The 17734-nt window shown below is 44.1% G+C and overlaps 1 protein-coding gene across 2 annotated transcripts in view; it reads right to left on the bottom strand.

Annotated features, from left to right (window-relative positions):
- Positions 1 to 10983, bottom strand: part of LOC119653566 (neurogenic protein mastermind-like) — a 304044-nt gene extending 293061 nt beyond the window's left edge. The window contains exon 1 of one of the 2 annotated variants that reach the window (XM_038058280.1): positions 10117 to 10983. The gene's annotated coding sequence lies outside the window, so the exon portion shown is untranslated. Of the gene's footprint in view, positions 1 to 3669; positions 3690 to 10116 lie in introns of those variants that run through there. The other variant, XM_038058283.1, reaches the window with a different exon arrangement.
- Positions 10984 to 17734: the final 6751 nt, after the last annotated feature.

Here is a 17734-nt window from a genome sequence, read left to right on the forward strand (position 1 = left end):
CAATGATTACCTGTGGAGCGGTAATCTGGGCAGAAAGAACCGAACTCAGAACTCAAGCCAGGGAATTACGCAAGCTTCAAAGACTGGCTTGCGTGTATCAGTAAAGCAATGAGGACATGCCCAACGGCATGCCTGGAGGTCCTTCTGGGATTAACCCCTCTCCATCTGCACATACAGATGAAGGCAAGGAGGGCAATATTCAGGATGGCCGGGAGTATCAGTGAGGAGATTGATTGATATTCTTTCTAGGCGGTATCCTGAATTACTGATACCAAAGGATAACATGACAACGAGGTTTCACTTTGATAAGAAGTTTGAAACACGTTGGAGTAACAAGGCAAACTGGGAGAGTGTGGCTGGGACATATGGCTTAAATCAGCAACTGATTACTTGGTACACTGACGGATCCCACAGAGCGGTGGGAGCGGGTGCCGGGGCCATTGGTCCAAGCAAAATGTACTTCGAGCCAACGGGCAAGTACACTAGCATATTCCAGGCGGAAATATACGCCATAGACAAATATGCCTCCTTTAATCTGCAAAGGAACTACAGGGGGCAGAACATAGCTATTCTCACCGATAGCCAAGCAGCGATCAAGGCACCTAGGTCCAACCATGTGAACTCTAAGCTGGTATGGGAATGCCTTGAGAGACTGAATACACTTGGCTCGTTCAACAAGGTCTGGATACTCTGGATTCCAGGCCATGCCGGGTTGGAAGGCAACGAGGCAGCGGACAAACTAGTCAAGAAGGGAGCAGGGACGCCTTTACACGGACCAGAATCCTTCTGTGGAATCGGAAACGGTTTCATGGCTGACAGTAAGAAATGAAAAGGAATGGTTGAGGGAACTATACTGGGCGGGCCTACCAGGGATGGAGCAGTCCAGGATGTGTATTGAGAGATACGAACCCATGCGCACAAAGGTTTGCTTAAACCTCACGAAAAAGAACCTTCGAATCACAATGGGAATTCTAACTGGTCACCATCGGCTAAACTATCACTTAGGGAAGCTAGGGATATCTAAGGACACTGCCTGACGGTTTTGTGGGTTCATTAGAGTTAAGTTTTGTTGAATGTGATTAGTATTTAGGTGGGGACCATTTGATAGCATTGGGTCAATAGTTTTTTTTTTTTAATTTGGACATTTTAATTAATTATAGAAGAGATAGAAATTTTTTTATTTTTATTCTGCCGGGGAATCCCCATATAATCTCACTCCGACCACCAGTTTCACTGAAAATGTGGAATTTCAATTTTTGATTGATTCATTCACATCGTTCATGCGCCCATTTGCAAACATTCAAATTGAAAGGCAGCAAGACACCGCCAACATTGCTAAATCCCTCCATCAACATTGGCCAATTGCTATTTGACTGCGCTCAAATATTTGCCGAAGTCCGCGAGCATCATTGAAATGATTGCGATCGAGTGGCGCAACGCGGCTCATATTAGGTCTTGCGCCCGGCGATAAGCCAGCGAGTCGTCCACCATCCCGAGCTTGAGCTGGTGCGCGCGCTTCCCTGCTTCTCGCCCAATCCACCTGGAACGCGACGGTTCACTCCGCCAAGGCCCGGCACCACGGCTCGGCGGCCGCACTGCAATGAAATCCACTGTTCCGGTGAAATCCATTGTGCACCAACCGCCCCTCGATCAACAAACACTCCAAGTCGGAGGTCGGCATGACAGCATGAAGCCAGCAACAAACTTGGAAGCAAAACAAATCGAAGAGGCTGCCCCCTGTCGCCCGCAACCCCTGGCCAAGCTGGCAAGCAGTCAACGCTCGCTTCGTCGGCGACACACCGACATAACGTCATTCAACATGTTGCCTGTGTTGGCCAGGCCCTGGCCCCTGTTCCGCCCGGCTTCGACTTTGCCATCCCATTCCCACCCTGCAATTCCGAAAACTGCATTTCAGTTGGGAATACACGAAATGAATTGGAATGGATGCACGCACACATACGCGAAGGGCTGCGTTGACATTTCGAAAGTTCTTCGAATAGGCGGCGGATGGTGTCTCGATCTTGGCAGATAGGTAGCTGCGGTTGTAGGTCGGGTCACCTGACAGGGGTACCATTTCTGACAATTTGTATACGAATATCTTTTTTTGCCAAATTACCACTGAAGAGTGCAGAGTTCATATTAGCTGAATGATGATTAAAAGCGCATTGTAAGTGAAAAATTTCAAAGTTTTCTGCTTTTCGAGGGAAAAATTAATCAATCGTTAATAAATTTCAATAAAATATGAAATTATTTGCCCAAAAATAATTACAGCAGCCGCTCGAAAATAAGAATTCGCGGAAATTAGAGCAAACTACTTTTTTAAGGATTGAGGGATCCTAAGTCTGGATCCATTTGATGTCGGATTGGACCAAATGGGGAGCAACGTATTTCTTTTTTTTTCCACGGACCCCTCGTTGCGGGCTTTGCACCCCAGCTTCAAAAAAAGGGGGAGACGACTTAACTATTTCATACCAAGTTCGGTGGGCGCTGCCAATCTGCCTCTTGACTCGTATTCCATTTTTCATTGTGCAACATCCGATGTGATCTCCATCCTTCTCTAGCTTTCCAGCGTCTCTCAAATAATCCTTAATATCCCCAAGAACTGGCCCGACGGATAATTTTAATTTTCGAGCGTGGCGGGTCAACATCCACCTCGTCAACTACCTCCTGCGAAAAACAAGCTAGGGAGTCTTCTTTTAGCTGAACTGTACCCTGGCATTGTGGCCCATTCCTCTCAGTCATTTGACAGTTATGCTAAACGGCGGAGCTTATGGCTTTCTCCTGTAGGTCAGCAATCCACCGATACATAGAAAACTTAGCATGGCTAGGTGGTTCCTGGAGCGTGGAAGCCCCGCAGAACGCCAATACCAGGCTCGTAGCTGAATATACGACAATGCCAGTGAAATTTCTCCTTCTCCGAAGTGACCTCCTGTGCGACTCTGGCTTTTCCAAGAGCTTCCACGAATCTCCACGAATCTCTCGATGTTCATCTTTGCAGCATTCTGCGGAGAGGGAGAACGCCTTACTGATGCACACCGAGAGATAGTGTGAATCATTTCGAAGGTTTAAGTTGAAATGTATATCCATGTTTTCATTTTTTTCAGTTCATATATAAAATAAGAAAAGAACTAGGATTTTCCCTTATTTTGAAATTTTGTGTTTTCCTCTGACATACAGTTGTTTCGAGGACTACTTGCCTCCTTCATCAGTGCTAATGCCTAATTAATTAACCTGTCTTAAACTGCCCCTACTTATACGGTAACTTTTAACTCCACTAATTACTCTATAATTGTTTTCTATTTTTCCCATCCTTCCCGTTTTTCCCTATTTTTTTATTACCTGCTGCATGATTTAAAGTTATCTGCCTCCCTCCTTCAAATATGCATATGCTTTCCGCTGCATCCAAAAGGTGTGTTTTCCGCACCCGCTTTATAACATCTACGTTGTCCATCGTTACGGTATACTTTTTCACATTCTGAGGGCAGACGTTGAGGGCAGAGCTATCCAGAGCAGAAAATGACCGGTTATTACAAATGTCGCCCAAAGTGGAGTCATACCTTGGGTTTCACAACATCCTGGAATACAGGCTATGACATCGGTGTCTAAACATTATTCCCGGGTAGGCTCCCCCTGCATTTGACTTAATTTTCTAAATTTTAAATTACAAACCTTTCCTTCATAAAGCACGTGTCCTAAACCTCAGTCCTATTCCACTTTCATATTTTTTTCTGTTCCTCCAGAAACTTAGCTCCATGGGGGCTGGCCTTCAGAATTTACGCGCCGTTGCGGATATACGCTGAAAGGTATTGCTGTCCGAACTTCAGAAGAGTGTCGTATGTGTGAAATAACAATTTTTTCGTTCAATCATTTTGAAAATTTTGATAATACAAATATACCATCTAAAACGTTTCCACTCACTTTACTAGAAAAGTTTTATTTATTCGAAAATATGCATACTTTGGCGGCAAGAAAGTTGTTGAAATATGCATATTTGCAGATAAATAAAAATTTTCTAGTAGAGCTAACGGAAACGGTTTTGGCTTTTTTATTTGCATTAATATAACTTTACTTAAAGGCAAGTTTTTGTTTGATATTATTCCTTCTTCGTCGAGATTAAGGGGTGAACGTCTAATGGAAACACAGAGGGAGTTAGGCAATGTATTTCGTCCTCAATTATTCCAAACAAGGGAGATTGGATTCTCGCGATTATCTTTTTGATTGTTGATGTATATTATTTGATAATTCACAAGGAATAACTCAGCGCTTTTTTTTAGTTTTAAATTCTGCGCATACCACTCTTAGGGGTTGCTTTTTTTAGCACCATTCAGCTGTTTCTGGGGGAGCGCGGAGTTGAAAATTATGAACTTCGAACGAATCATAGAGATGACCTCATGTGGCATAGACTACGTGCCTCTAGAATTTGATTACGTTATTCGCCGACATCTCGCCAGGAATTCAATGCGTGCAAAACTGAAAAGGACACTCCAAATTTAATTGCTCTTTGAGCCATTTAATTGGTACACAATGAGCTAACGATAGTTCACAATTAAAAATTCATATTATATAGGAAAGTCAAAAGTTTCCTTAGATACTTAATTACAAATTGAATAAAGCCATTCCACCGGCCGCCACACGGTAATTAAATTTGAGGAGAATTTCAGTTATTGGGTACCATTTGTTATTGAAGTAATCCAAACTGCATTTGGAGAACCAACTGTCCCCTTCTGATGGTAGAACTTTACTGTTTTATTGTAATAGGGAGGACACAGGCAGAAGAGACGATGCTTAATTCGTTTTCTCATCGCATCATCGAATAGGACATAAAAAAATATGAGAACTTTTTCATCATCAAATAGAATCCATCGCCTCCGTTACATTCAGGTCACAAAGATCCGAACTTCCCATGAAAATACCCAAAAAGTCAGCGTGCGTATTGCATAAATTGCATTCTTAACCTTACTAATCTTCTAAGTTCTCGGTTCTCGAAATGCAGCACATGTATCCTAAAAAGGAAAGTACAGTATTCAATGTTTAAGCGCGTTATTAGCACCTGAATGGACGTTCTTTAAAATAAATTATACATAAAAAAAACTGAGTTCAAGACGGAATTTTCCGCCTCGGCCAGCACTCAATGAAAAAGCAATTGGGGAGTCTTCATTCTAATATTATAGCAATTTTTTATGTTCAGTTAACTTACTACTAATAATATTGACAAACGGGATGGTCAACTCAACTACTTGAACAAGCCAGAGCGACTAACTGCCATTTAGTCCTTATGTTACCTAATACAAACCAATGATGAAAGTTAATTTTCGGGATATTTATTACGATATACACAAGGTTCTGTAGCTTTACAGATGTGTCCGTTTCGACTCCTTACCGTTCACAACTCACTACTTTCGAAATCGGTAATTTGCTGAATATAAGTCCCCGATGACCCATGTGACCATGATAGCCAGACTGCTAATGTTAACGGCAAATCCCATATCTGCAGCTTCTTCAAGAAATTAAGAATGAGCTCTAACTCCATCTTCATCTAATGCAGGCTCATGTCTTAGTCGTCACTTTTGCTCAACTGCTTCAGTCCTCGCGTATAGCAATGAATTCACCTGTCATCACAGGTGATCATACTGATCAACTCTTCTCTTTATAAAGGAGGCAGGATTTCCAATATTATTACAGAACATACAGTGTCTGGATTTTGATTCAGCTATGAAGAAAATTCATCAGCAGTGAGGCGTCGGTCTTCTTTCAGACTTACCTTCGCCATGATTTTGACAAACGAACCACAAAATATTCTAATTCTTTGTGGTATTTTAGGCGTTGTCAGCCATTTTAAAGCCTTCGTCGATATTAAGCGCTTCATTTACCCTCCAGTCAACGAACTCTTCGAAAAGGACCTTCTTTGAGATCGAATCTATCTACACGAAAGTTCGCAACAAGCTACGATGGTACCAGTCTATACTGAATGCATGGTTCAGCATTCATACTAGTGGATGCAAGACCTACCAAAATCTCTACACACCACGCTAAGACCCGAAGGTCCCTGTTCGCTTGAACGCAACCACAACCCCTATGAAGCTCCCACTAAGGAGACCAAGGACAAACAACCGAGCTGAATTCATATACAATAGGAAATCTCCTGAAGTATGTGAGTCCAGGAGCTATCCTGATTCCCATGGTACCAGTATACCTCTGGTAAGGTTTCGTGACTATTGCCACTTCAGATGAGTCCCCGTGCAGATTCGGGTCTGGTCGCCCTAATTAGGCCTTTGGAGCATTCGCCTACTGCATCACGGGCGGCAAGCCAATGTGATACGTCTCCCGGTGCCACCATTATGGAGCTTCTCCTCAGCCACTTGGTTTTGGTTTAGCCGACAGGGTTGTCGCCCCGCCACCTCTGAGCACCCGAATCTATCTACAATGGGATCTTCCTCTAATACATTACCGTTCACGACTCGATATTGGCGTCGCTACTTCCGCCCGAAATAGTGGGATCCCGGTCTATGCTGAAGATCATTTCCCAAGAATCTCTTAAAAGCAATCCCTGCTTTCATTTCTTCTTTTAGCTGCCATAGAACACAATTTTTGTCAAGTTGAAAGGAACTCTTGGTCTCATCTTTCACGTTAATAAGTTCCAAAGCCGTTACTTGATGCTGCCTATTTATCAATCGCACGCTACCGCTTTTGGGCACCACCTTTTACTTCGATGCCTTATCCAACGGGATGATATTTAACGGGCATCGAATCACATTTTAAAGAGGCTGCTACAGAAATACCGACTGTGCTAAGAGGACTTGAAATGTGCAATGACAACACACAGACGATACAGAAAGAGAAGATAATTTGATCCCCATCACCATCTCATTTGACGACATCATAATTATGACCCGAAAAGAATAATTGTGAAAATATTTTCTTAGACAAGTAAAGTATCTTGAAAATACTAATAATTACTTAAAAATGGAATCTGTCTCATGAGGAAAATAAACGTATTTTTCAATGAAGAGAGTACGTAATTAAGCTACTAAACCGAATCAGAATTTCTTAGAGCAACCCATTGTTTACCCTTATTGACATTCATTTAACTCTCGAAAACTATGGAGCAAAAAAAAAACTTTCCACTTTTCTGCAAACACTAGACCTGACATTCCCGTTGCAATCAACTACGAGGCGCATGCAGAAAGTAAGTGTAGTCAATATCTGTAGACTTCAAATAAATTTATGATTACATTCGTACATATGAAAGTTATTTCTTCCTTCTTTATTTCTTCTCCACTTTTTTGTTCGTTGGAAACTCTTCCATTTATGTGTAATTTCATGGAAAACAGATGGTAGTCTGAAGGCACTAAGTCAGCGAAATACTAGAGGACGGTTCCAAAAATCCCATTCAAACGAGTTCAGAAGTTTCTTCGTGGGGTTTGGAATTTTGCAGCAGGCAGACTCTCTTTGTCAGATGCCTTTCCTTTTATTCTGAATAAAATGTTTCAATTTTTCAAGGTCTCAAAATATCTTGCCGCATTGATGGTGTTCTCCTGTACCAGGTATGTAATCAAAATGATGCTTTTATGTCCCCCAATCTTGGATGCCAAGATTTTTTGGTTGAAATTGTAGTTTTGAATTCACGGAGGTTGAAAAAGTGTGTCTTTTAGTTTCAGATATGCAGTGGCCAACCTCCATAAATAGTTACCTCCTTAAAAATCTCAACAGAAGTTTTTCCCCTCACAACGAGGCAAAGTGCAAAATTCACGACGTAAATTTCGCACTTTGCTGGAGATGTGATCGACATTTTTCAGAAGATATGATTCTTGGTCTCGGGATTTGTTAACATACTAACCCAGCATTGGTTTTATTTTCAATGTTGGCAAAGTTGGCAACATGTAGAAAAACTCTTCCCTACGGCCGTGAGATCCTCAATACACTTGCTTTCTGGACGTGTTCCGTACTTTGACCGATCCTGTTGAATTTGCTTGAACTTTTATGGCGAGATTGTTTAAACGGCAGAGAAGCATGAATCATCGCGAGGCTTTCAGAACAGCAAGTTTGACAAAACACATCAAAATAATTAATTCCGTTGCAGGACATTACTCTACAGTCAGGAGACCACTATATAGCCAAGCACAGAAGAGAGATACTGCATCAGAGGTATGAATTCCAATAGAAAGTCTGTATCTTGGCGCCTTCAAAATTGTACGGAAAGATATATATATATTGGAACGAAAGAATTTAAATCCTAAACTTCCCTTTTGCATGCAAGTAGCCAGGATGATTTTGAGGTGTGCATCCTATGTACAATGTTCGCTAGAAAATTTATGCTTTCAAATATGCCTAATTAGAATCCGACCAAGGAAGTGTATCAATCAGAATTTCAGTGGTAGAGCATAGTGTGTATGATATTGAAAAGTTTATCAAGAGCAAAATTACGTGAACTGATACCGACAATCATGTTCAAATTGGAGTAAACAATGATTAAATGATAAGTTTATAAATTTCACTTCCTTAATTAAACATTTCAAAAAACTTCTTCAGACTTGAATACCCGCAAGCAGTGACCAGCAGCAATTGAAGGGTATTTCTGAATGAGCGCAGTAATTTAGGAAACTTCAACTTTGAGCAGCACCTAAGCAAAGTTAAACAGAACATTGTATCGTTGTTCCAATGGATTATTGATGCCAATATGAAGATTTCATTTTTGAAAGGGCGCTTTTCTGTGGTACCTTACGAATCAAACAGATCCATCGATTTATTCCTAGAACTGTCACACAACAAGTGATTTTCGTCAACGACATAAGTGTATGAGTCCAAATTGAACCAAAAAAGCGTGACTTAGCCGTTAACTTCGTATTCTTTCTAAATAAGCTTCTTTTTCATGGAACAAAAAAGAAAGACGTTATCTTCATTGATAAGTTGAATTTCTGTAATAAAACGTAAATTTCCGAGAATTGCGTTAACTTTGCTGTCCTGGAGAATCATCAAACTTGCCATGAAGATGAAGAGCGGTGGATTATATGCGCACGTGATTATGGATTATTTGCGAGCCCATTCACCTTACTCTTTATATAAATGGTTTCAATAAGATTTTGAACGCTTCCCACAACAGTCGCTTTTGAGATGACTTGTAACTGTCTAGGTCCCCAGATTTAGTCCTTTTTTCCTCGGGGAACCTTAAAGAGAAAGCTCTATGCCAGCCAATTGAACGAAAACCAATCAAGCCAGTGTCAGCTCATTGGGCAAAGCACAACAGCCGGTTCTTGATAGTGACTCACACTTAATGGCCACCATTGGAAGAACATCAAGAAAATCATAGAAAACTTTCAGTGAAACAATTTATTTCTTTAATTTTGGGTTCATTTACTTTTGAAAACACAAATTTGTCGGGAGACCGATGAAACGTTAATCGAAAAGCTATCGGGGCTCCATCGCACTATGCTGCAGCATCTACATAAGTGACCGGAAATCCTCTTTGTAACACCAAAGATCCGGCTGCTCAGGTCGGATCCGTGGGGAGATGATTACATCCAAGTAGACTTTGTACATGCTGCATCATCTTCCAACAGGATGCCTTGTGATCAACCTCTCGATTCCAACAATGACATCCCCGCAGATACTCCTTTTTTCCTTGCTTTATCAATTAAGGATGGCGAGGCGAATATAACGGTCCCAGGAAACAGCATTAGTGCATCGAAAAGACGGGGACATAGTATCCATCTCCGAATTATAATTTGAATTATAACTGAAAGGGACAGGAAGGTAAATTCTCTCGATTGGCGTGCTGCATGTTGCCGAAACTCACCCAACCCCTATCAGGCGAGAAACGAAACAAATACAGCTGATGCCATCCGAATTCGTGACATTTTTTCTTAGATTTCCATAATTCGCTCGGACTAGGCCATGTTTGGTAACCCTCCAATTCGAACCAACCGCGACTGTCCCTGTCCAACTGGTTGGATTCTGAGGCACAGCAAGGTGACCGCTACCTGTTGCCATCTTCTTCCAGCCACAGACGTTCAGAGCCATGAGTTACACCGAAATCGTTGACAAATTCAGGTCCAATTCCCACGAACTCCGCCTGAAAGGAATGAGACCTTTGTTTTGAAGTCGCACGCTCAGACTTACCACTTTGCGGTGTCTATCCTGGACCCCTCCAAACTGGAACAATGCCGGCGCGAACGTCTCCTTCAGTTATGATCTATCACTGAAACCAATAATTTCTCCTCTATCACCACAAATAACTCCAAAAATCATCATTCAAGGATCAAAATCACGAGCATTTCTTGCATGGAAGCCACTGTAAACATTCGCACACACTCGCACTAGTCGTCGATGCAGCCACACACACACCACCTCGTCCGCGCGTCACGTTCGCATACGTCACCCGCGAGATGCAACGGCCCAACGCATCCGCGCGAAGAGTTGAATGAAACGTGAAAACGGCAGACACAGGCCGTCAACGGCTGCCCCGCACAACCCTTTCCTACGCACCCCCGCGCCAGTTAGACCGTGCGTGGACAGAAACACTTGGCAGACGGCGAGTCAATGAAATCGCGCGCCACATCGCCGCCCCGTCGACTCCGCCGCTGGCCACCCGCACCAATTGTCAACACACACACGCCAGCCCCAACGTAAACGTTCGCCACCCCTGGCGCTCATCTGGACCGCCGAGATGCGGCGAGCACTTGATGTTTTGTTTGTTTCCCTGCTGGAGCCGGAACCCGCGCGACCACGATAACCTCTGGAGCGGCCAATTCTCGGCTTGCACTTCCTCGGGTGGATGCGAGCAACCACTGTCCCGTTGCACTTGCGAATCGCGCGCGAAATTGCTGGGAATGTCCGGCACCGGCAGCGGCAATTTCTGGCTTATCTGAACGGGCCTAGCTGCGGGTCACCGATTAAACTGAGATGAAGAGCGATAAACGGACCAAAACCGTACTCAGAACGGACACCAAATCGACACTCGCTCGACACCCCTCCTCATCAGTCAAAGCATTTCCCGATACTAAACAAGTTTTGTGATGGCAATGCTTTTTCTTGTATATTTCCTGTCGGTTGATTTGGGGTGAGTGTAGTGGTGTGTTTGGAAACTCTTCGAAAATTCGAAATTCTGGTTAATGTGGATCTTATTCTTTGCTTTTGGGTGAGGAGACGTTGTGCACTAACGAAGATTACGGAGGAGTGTTGTGTGGAGGTGACCGTCGGATGGCAACCCATTGCAATATAAATATATCTATAATATGAAGACATACTAGGGAAACAATTAGCAATAAGAAATCATATCCCGCTTTAAATGCATAATAGAGGACTTCCGGAAATCGCAATAGAAACTGCACAAATTTGATGAACGTTACCCCTTTATTAGGCAGCAACCATAAACATGCTGCAAAAGAACGACTGGTGCTTCTATTTTGGTATAAACGGTTTAGAGTGAGTTATGAAAATAGAGAATTCCTGCATTTGGTTACAGTTTAAACTTAGCCATAAAGTCGTGAATCATCGCACTTTAAGCGCAAGCGAAGCTTCATGAAAAGGTGGGATTGGCCAAATAATTGTAATATTCATCCATTGAAATTGAAATATTCGCAGTTGTGGGATGGCCAGGAAAGGTAGAGGTATCCCAAAAATAGATGCGCCAGCTCCTAAATAAAGCTCCAGTGAAGTGTCCCGCCGAGGCTTGAGAGAATTTGAATACAAGTGGAGGGGAATCCACAAAAGCTATAGAATGTATATATATAGTTAAAAAAAGCCCACGAACCCTCTTCCCGCCGAACCGGACATTTTAATCAGATGATTGCCGATCCTAAATTAGTTCCACCATTTTTCACCAAGAGGGTAACTTTCCTCATTCCCAAGGAACAGGGTGCCTCTTGTCGACCAATTACTTGTCTTTCTACTATCTTCAATGTCTTCACTTCAGTTCTGTACGCGAAAATCTCAACACATTTTGATGTTCATAAAATGATAGCTGAGGAGCAAAAAGGATCACGAGGTTGTAAATAACAGCTTATAATCGATACACGAATGTATATTGGCGACATCAAATTGTATGCCAAAGTCGAAAACCAACTTCGCTCCTTGCTGGACATCACCATTCAGTTCAGCAGGGATATCGGCATGCAGTTGGGTTTGGAAAAATGACGCATAAAAACAATTGTTCGGGGAAAACATACCGACCACGGCGGATACAGCCAATATAACATCCAAATAGAGGGTATGGATTCGGACGACGTCTACAAATACCTCCAATTCATCCAATAGGCGCGTCGATTACTTCACCCCGGATTACGGATTTGTTAAGAAGGTTTACTCCCCCAGAAAATAAAGAATAGGTTAGGGAAGACGCACACAAACTCCCAAGATCATCACTGCCGTGGAGTGTGCAAGGGGAATAGTGTCCAGTCTAACACAGATCTTTAAAGTCAGCCTGTAGTATTCATGAAGTATACCAGCTCCCCCACCCTGCAACTAGAGGTATTTTTGAAGTCCTTAAATAAGTGAAGGTGACTTTCAGCGTGCCATCCAGACCGCTCAGCGCGTCTCTGCACTGCCTCGCCAGCCTAAATCATTGACAGCCATCGACAGGCTTCCAATACTTCCGCTTGGAATACATTGGCGAATCCTTCGAGACAGTACGACTTGACTACGCTGTGTGTATCCGAAAAAACCCCTACATCGACTACACAGATCATCTTTCATCCATCGGTAAAGAGTTCTGGCATAATCTTCCAACACGTCGCCAGTCCTCCACTCTATCCTGGTTGGAAAGTCCACAGCAAAATTCGGGTAGGATTGCAGAGCCCCAGTAGCACCTACGCACGCGGTTCTTTGAATCATATTAGGCTTGATTTTATTGTATTCTTACTAAATGCCGGCGGCGAACCACGACTGCTTGTGTGGAGTTGGATAAGGGAACGTTCGGTGGATGCGTTATGGGCATGTACATGTACGCATCAGGTTATGCGCAGGCCAGGTAAGTGGGAAGCAAACGCCCACCTGTGAATAAAAATCGGCTACGGGAAGGATATCCAAAAATCAAACCAAATATGGAGGACAAGAAAGGAAGGGAGCTTCGGAAACCCAGCACCGGTGGTTTTTGGGAGTGGGCAAGCGAGTTCCCGACCGTCGATATCCAGCGACCGCAGTGCCCCAATTGTGGAAAACTTGGCTACTTTCGCATCTAATGCTACAAGAGATCTTAGTGGAGTGGAGATCTACACCGGATCCTTTTCGCAAAAGCTCAAAATTTGGGTGTTCACCACTGATGGCAACACTGCCCCTAGGCCGTAGTAGTCGATATTCGTCGCAGGACTCGGAAAGGAACTTGGATAGTCTCCGGATTGATATAACTGCTGATGCTGTAAAAGGCGAGCGTCAAAGACAGCAAACTGCAACAGCGTTTGTTTCACTAGGGGAATGCATAAATGAACTCTATGAGTTCATCAAGGAGAGGTGGAATACCCACCAAAATATCAGGACTCTGATACGGGGCCTTGAGTTCTCCAATATTAGGTTGGTGGAAGATAAAAACGCCCATGTGGCGCGTCATGTGACAAGGTCACGCGGGAGACACAGGTGACGCCTCCTCAACATAAGGTAGGTGAGAACGCGGGCAAACGGAGTAGGGACGGAAGTAGTGAGCCCCTTGTTGCCCAACAAGCGGCCAAGAAGAAACAAGCCTCTTCGCCGAAAAAAGCTGAGCCGGCGAAAGTTCTATGCAGTTCTTCGATAACGGCCCCAACTTTGACAAAAGGGGGAGAATTTACAGCTTGTAAACCTGAAAAATGGACAAAGGCGGACGGCAAAAAGAGGCAGAAGCAGAAAAAGAAGATTCGTCCGGAAATAATCATTATTTCCAAGAAAGGAGATATGTCTTATGCCGATATTCTGAAAAAGGCTTATGGAGGTACATAGATCGCTATTATTAGCTTGCCAGTTGAATCAGGGGTGATTACCTCCGGCAAGGTAAGAATAGGTTGGGTCGTATGCCGACTTAACTAGATAAGGCAAGTATCTCTCAAGGGATGCTTCAGATGCCTTAATTTCGATTATCTTGCAGCAGCATGCACTAATGAGTACGATAGGTTGAGAAGGTGCAGGAAGTGTGGAGAACATCCTCGATGTATATTGTGCAAAGAGAAAAGGGGGTAGATCGGCACGTTGTAGGTGGTAGCAGCTGTCTGGCATATAGGAGGGAGCTGAATCATAGGACTAAATGAAATTGATATGAATCAACTTTTAACCATTCCGCGGCAGCTTTAAACTTGCTTTCGCAAACTATTCGAGAGTCGAATGTGAACACTACATCCGCAGTGACCGCTAGGTCATGTTTTTCGACATCCGAAATTGAGTAGACGACAGTCTAGTGAGCACCAAAAGTGGAAACTCAGGATAGCTGGATGATCCAGTGGACCTTTTGAGGAAGACACATCCCTGGCGGCTTTAGAAGGAAGTCACGACCCGAAGGGAGCGGCACTGGAAAAATGAGTCAGCTATGGCAGCGGGTAATTAAGGCATGCGACTATACAATGCCGCGACAGAAGTTCCACCACAGTAGGACACCAAACTATTTGCGGAACCAAGAAATCTCTTTATTGAGAGCATCATGTCTGCGAGCCAGGAGGCTTTGCAAAATGACAAGAAGGAAGCCAGAACATCGGCAGTCGGAAAAAGGACACCGCGATCTTCGAAGCAGTCTTAAAAAATCTGTACGGAAAAGTAAACGAAATTGCTATAAGCAGCTGTATTTTAAGGCAAGTACGAACTCGTGGGGCGCTGCTTGCAAGGTTGTAATGAACAAAATTCGTGGACAAAAATCACCCCAAGTCATGTGTCCGCAAATCTTGTTCAAAATAATCGCAGTCCTTCTCCCTCAACAGGAAGACAGTGGACCTGAGCGGTTTAATCCCCGGGGTGACCTAGGAGAAACTATATGAGATTTGTAGACGAATTAGGGATAATAAGATTTCGGGATTGGACGGAATCCCGAATAAAGCCCTGGAGTGGGCTGCTAAAATCACGTCCACGTGCATGGTGGAAGGAGTGTTTCCCACCCAGTGGAAAATGCATCTTCTTAACATCGCCTTTCTGTCTGATAGACACAGTGAGGAGGGTGATTTGCAGCAGGGTGCTTCCGTTTGTCGAGCTAGCGGGTGGTCTACCAAAGCGGTGGTATTGCAGTCCACGATCGATGCAGTAGCAACGGTCGTGGACTTGGCTCGAGAGGCATCCGCCTCTGGTAAGTGCCACGCGGTGGTGAGGCTGGATGTCAGGAATGTCTATTATTCGGCCATCTGGGGTTGGACTAATGGTACCCTGGCTAAACAGGGTGTCCATGGTTAGGGAGCTCGGATAATCGAGAGTTACCTCTTGGAGAAACTTCTTTGGTACGAGACGGATGACAGGTCGAAGCAACATGTTGTGATAGCAGGTGTTCCCCAAGGCTCCGTATTGGGCTGTGGAGCACAATGAATGGCAGAGGGTTCGGCCTTCGCGTGCCAAAAGAGGCAACGTTGATTGGTTTTGCAGACGATCTGGCGGTGGTAATAGTTGCGAGACACCCCTAAGACGTGAAACTGTATGGAAGTGAGACTATTCCTGCCAGCAAAGCATGGCTACAGATGGTGAAACTAGACCTGCTGGACGATAAAACGGAGACGGTTCTTATTACCCATCAAAGGCAAAATTGTACTATCAAAATCCATGTAGGTAATCACGGGGTCGTTTTAAAATCGATTATTAGATATCTGCTAGTAATGATCGATGCAAATTTGAGCTTTAAGGGGCAACTGGACTGTCCGCGGCAAAAGGCAGCAAAGGTTAGCTCATTTCTAGCAAGGATGATACCTGGTGTCCGGATAGCTGAGTGGTTAGAGCGCAAGGCTGTCCTACGGAAGGTCGCGATTTAAATCTCACTGGCGGCAGTGGAATTTGTGATTTGACGTCGGATACCAGTCGCCTCAGCTGTAAATGAGTACCTGAGTCAAATCAGGGTAATAATCTCGGGCGAGCGCAATGCTGACCATATTGCCTCCTAGTGTACCGTTACGGTCTTGAATGACGTGCTCTAACCCACTTCAAGGCCCTGATCCAACATGGATTGTTGCGCCAACGATTATTATTATTATATTATTATGATACCTGGTGAAATCCATTCTGCTATACGGGACTCCTGTCTGTGTGGAAGCACTGAACAACACGGTGAACCAGAGAAGGGCGAGTTCGGCATAACGGCTAATCGTGCTGAGGGTGTGCAGCGCTTTTAGGACTGTATCCGGTGAGGCAGTGTATGTCGTCGCGGGGATGATTCCTTTGGATCTTCTAGCGAACGAGGCACACTGTCTCTACCGGAAAAGGCGTATGCGGCCGAAGTGACTGCGGGCTTTTGAAAAGCCACAAGGACGGAGCTGTACAGAAGATGACAGCAACGGTGGGATAATTCTAAAAAAAGCCGCTGGACCAATGCACTTATCTCCAGTATTGAGAGATGGGTCAAGCGAAAACACGGAGGATTAAATTACCATCTAACACAGTACTTAAATCCCTTCGGATTAGGTGAGTTCCCAGACTGTCCCGAATAGCGGCGCACCCGAGGACCGGGAGTATGTTATGTTTCCTTGTACGAGATTCACGATTGTAATAGGGAGCCTAAACGACGGCCTCATCACAGTTATCCCATCCCATAATTTTGTGGGGATGATGAGGTCGGACGCAAATTGGAGTGCGATGAACACAACAGGATCGAGCCTGGAAAACGCGACTTAGTCGTCCTGATGTAAACCGAAGCCTTCTTCGCAAGGTAACACTTCACGGTGATCTCGCGGGCACATGAGCGTAGAAGTGGAGATCGTTTTAGTGAGTGAGACCGCTGCACCTCCACCCGTACATACGTACATCTAGATTCCTCGGTCAAAGACCGTACATAGTGCAATTCATTGGCTTAAAATCATAAGTCGTCAGGAGCCGATGGAATTACAGCCGAATTGGTTAAATATGGAGGCGACCAATTACCCCAAGTGGTTCATCAACTTGTGCTCAAGGCGTGGGACAGCGAATCAATGCCTGGCGACTAGCAGAGAGAAGAAGAAGGATGGACGATTCCGTAGCCTACATAACGACGAAATCTAGGAGCGATACCATGACCGTCAGGTTGTGGCTAAAATCCGGCTTAATAGGTTGCGGTGAGCGGGTCACCTAATCCGAATGGATGAGGATGATCCAGCCCGAAAAGTCCATAAGGGCAATATCTATGGTAGAGAAAGAAGACGAGGCAGACCCTGCCTAATATGGATCGATGGCGTAGGTTAGGACGCTAGACAGCTTTTAGGGATATCGAATTGGTGGACCTCGGCGCAAAACCGGGATGTCTGGAGTTCCTTATTAAGGCAGGTCTAGGCCGAATACCGGTTGTTGCGGCGTTGGTGATGATGATGATGAAAATCTTCTGTATGAATATTGCAATACACAAAATAGTTAAAGTTGAACTGTTTACGGGGGACTGATTTTTTTATGGACGCTGCCGGAGTTCAAAATAGTAGGAAATTCAACAATTTATTACCTAAAATATGTAATCTTCGGTGATACACATCAGCTGTGGGTCTGCGAATAGGGAAAAATGCATCTTCATGGGCCATGATAGACCTGGTTGCGCTAAGGAACCAAGTAGTGCGCAGCGAATTCAACCTCTCCAGCTCAACGGTAACAGTTCTACTTTAAAATATTCAATAACGACTACTTTACTCTA

The sequence above is a fragment of the Hermetia illucens genome, chromosome 4, assembly GCF_905115235.1.
Source record: "Hermetia illucens chromosome 4, iHerIll2.2.curated.20191125, whole genome shotgun sequence".
NCBI lineage: Eukaryota > Metazoa > Arthropoda > Insecta > Diptera > Stratiomyidae > Hermetia > Hermetia illucens.